The sequence below is a fragment of the Lemur catta genome, chromosome 14, assembly GCF_020740605.2.
Source record: "Lemur catta isolate mLemCat1 chromosome 14, mLemCat1.pri, whole genome shotgun sequence".
Classification (NCBI taxonomy): domain Eukaryota; kingdom Metazoa; phylum Chordata; class Mammalia; order Primates; family Lemuridae; genus Lemur; species Lemur catta.
This window is the reverse complement of record NC_059141.1, coordinates 65,469,456-65,472,742: the sequence shown is the minus strand read 5'-3', so window position 1 is coordinate 65,472,742 and position 3,287 is coordinate 65,469,456. Positions and strand designations below refer to the sequence as shown.

The 3,287-nt window shown below is 49.6% G+C and overlaps 1 non-coding gene across 1 annotated transcript; it reads left to right on the top strand.

Moving 5' to 3' along the window:
* Positions 1 to 2,352: 2,352 nt before the first annotated feature.
* On the top strand, positions 2,353 to 2,457 carry LOC123650523. Its single transcript, XR_006739390.1, has one exon. It is a non-coding gene; the product is annotated as a small nucleolar RNA U13 (small nucleolar RNA).
* The last annotated feature ends 830 nt before the right edge of the window (positions 2,458 to 3,287 follow it).

The following is a 3,287-nucleotide window of genomic DNA, read 5'->3' as shown; positions in this document are numbered from 1 at the left end:
TCAATACCCGCCCTAAAGCTGAAACAAAGAAATTCCTTACTCCTCCTGCCCGACATGTCCTGGCCGAAGAAGCTCCCATCCCCCAGCCCTAAAAACATATATAAAACCACTCAGACTTCTGGGCTGGGTGACTTCTCTGGTCCCACTCTGTGTGACTGTGAAGCTTGCCCAGGTCCCTCTCTTGGGACTTGTTACCCCCACCCGGGAGTGCCCTAATAAAGCCTCTTTACTTATCCCTTTCAACTCTGCTTGTCTTTCTTTCTCTGGCGCCGGCCACTTCAAAAAACCTTACAGTGACTTGCACATGGATCCCTCTGCCGGAGTCCTGAAGTGGCTGGCTGCAGCCTGGGCTTCATGCCAACCAGTTTCATCTCCCAGTTTCTCTTGTGAAACAAGAAAGTCCGACATCCCCAATCCCATTCCCCCCTGGCAGCAATGCGCTGAGCTGAGTAGCAGCTTACCCTGTTAGACAGGCACGTGGCCTCCAGTTTCTCACAGCCCCATCCGGCTACTGCCCTGTTTTCTGAGTCTGCTGCATCCTGTAGGCATTGGAGTTTGTAATCTCTGTCACACAGTGACAAAATAGGCAACCCTCTCTGCTCCTAAACTGCCAGGCACAGGAAACTCATGACTTCTTGAGGAAAGGGAAGAATATTTCCATGTGCCGGGGGGCCTACTAGGTATGACACGCAGTGCTAGACATTTACAAGCTCGATCATTTAGTGAACTTGTGAGAAATGTAGTTTTGGCTCCATTTCACAGATCTGCACATTGAGGCCTCAATAGAAATGGAGGCTTGGTGAGCTTTGGCAACTTGTGCAAACCCTGCAGAAAATGATGGGGAGAAACCGGATCAGGTCTGCCCTCCTCCAGAGCCCAGGCTCTGGCAGACATTGCACCCAGACTCCTGTTCCAAGGCTTGTCTTCGGGCAATGTCATCATCTCATCACCTACCTCTTGTCACCACTGGTGGAATACCCTCAGGGGGTATGACGTGGGTGCCACCCAGGCTTTCCTAGCAGGAATCAGAGCAGAGCTGGCGGCATCTGAGGGCTGGGTTTGGATTTTCCCTCTGATTTGTAAGTTGGGGAACTATGGAAAGAGAGAACTCCATAGTGCACAATATTTACCTCCAGTGCCAGGGCTGCGAAGGAGCCAGGACTCAGAAATGCAGACCTTATTCCCTGGGGTGGATCACCAGGTCCCCTTGCAAGAGACCCAACACAAACAAGAAACTCCCACCTCTGGAGAATTAGTGTGACAAGTGTCAAGGCAGGAACGGAGGCTGGGGCTGGGCTGCAGACAGGCAGCCACAGTCCTGGGCCAGGAAGACAACTGGGGGCAAGGTTGGCCAGCGTTGGGCTGACCTTGCAGACACAGGGCTCTGACCCTGCCCCCCCCCCCTTTGAGACAATGTCTTACTCTGTCATCCTGGCTAGAGTGCAGTGGTGTGATCATAGCTCACAGCAACCTCAAACTCCTGGGCTCAAGCGATCCTCCTGCCTCAGCCTCCCCAGTATATATCCATAAAATTAAAACAATTCAGTGATCCAAGTTGAAAAAGGAGAGGAAAAACAGGAACATATCAAGAGGACAATGATCAAAATAAGGGAGTTTAAAGTATTTTTATTAGATGACCTGATAGCCATATTTGAATGCTTAGAGTCTGTAGGAAGGATGAGTCTCTGCTTCGCGGCTCCAGGGTGTTGCATTCGTGTTATTTCATCATCTCCAGGCATCATCAGCCTGTATGACCAGAGTCACAGACTTCAATGATCCACTTCCTACGGGCTTGTCATCCCTCAGTCCCTGCCCCGCCCCAGCACCCCTGCTTCACCCATTGCTCGGAGATGAGCCCGTTCACGTCTTCTGCCTTGGCCTGCTTGTGGCTGCCGACACACAACTTAAACTATCACTTGCAAAAGGAAATTCACTTGAAGGATCCTGGTTTGAAGAAAGGGTTAACAGGCACGGTGTGAAGGACTCTTGGTACAATTGGGCCTTCCAGACCTTCGCGAGCAAGGGAATCGGGTGCTGCCAGGCTCTGGCCTCTGCTGCCCTCTGGTGGCCAGTCTCAGTCTCTCCCGCCGTGGCCTGGCTCGCCGCACACGAGGACGCGGTGAGAAACCTGGTCCTTCCGGCTCCCGAGCCTCGCACTGCTGGGGCTCCTACCATCCAAGGGGCATGGATTCCATTTTTTTGGCTTCAGTTAAGAAAAGAATCTTGGGGAAGGATTCTGACCGGTTTAGTTTGCGTGAAATATCCATCCCTGTGGCTGGGGGACATGATCCTATAAGAACACGGGTGTTCCCACTGTAGCCTTGTGGATGCGGGATGAGAAGGTACCAGGTGATCCTTTGGTGGTTCCTAAGCGTGGTGGCTGATTTTTCACGCGCATGTGTCAGATGCGCCTCCCTGAAACCTTGTTACAACTTACCGCACATCACCCCTCTGATGTGGAAAAGAAAAAAGAAGAAGGAGTGGTTACCAGGACTGGTGTTGGGAAAACAGTACCGTACGCGTCCCTGTAATTAGGGTGACCGTGTGTGTGATCACGAGATCACGAATCTTCCAACAGCCAGTACAGATCAGCACAGGACGAGTTAGGTCACCCTGCTGAGGGAAAAGATGGGTGCCACGGCAAGGCCCGGCTGGGCTGGAGGAGCAGCTTCACGTTCAGAAAGTCGCCTGCGCTGCGGGCAGCACGTGCCCGCTGCGGTGTCGACGGTATCGCGGAGGGCAGCGCTCGGGCACGACGGGGACGAGTTACGCATTCGGCGGTGACCTGGGCCGGGCTAGCGCCTCCAGAAATATTTACCGCCTACTATGTGCAAAACTCAACTGCAAGTTCTCTTTAAAATCTCTTCTTCTAAGAATTGGTTAGAATTTTTATGTTGTCACTTTTCACATTTGCTAATAATGTGGCTTCAGTTTAAATGTTTCAGTCCATTTCATTTTTTAAAAGTTTTATTTATAAGTTTCACATATAAAACATAGTGTCTTCTGTTAGTGTAGAGTTTTCAATAAGGCTGTGATCTGCAGTTTTGTGATAAGTGTATTCATACCACTCCTCACAGAGTGATAGCATTTTTGCTTTAAATTGATCATAGCATTATGAAAAAATAAAAATGCTTGAAAATTAAACATGGAATCAAAATGAAGTATATTCTAAATATTTTTTCACTTGTATATATTAAAGGAGATGGAAATGAATATGGCTAAGAGTGAAGACACTTTACATTCAGAGGTGAGAGGAAAAAGTCATTCTATGTTACATGAAATGAATG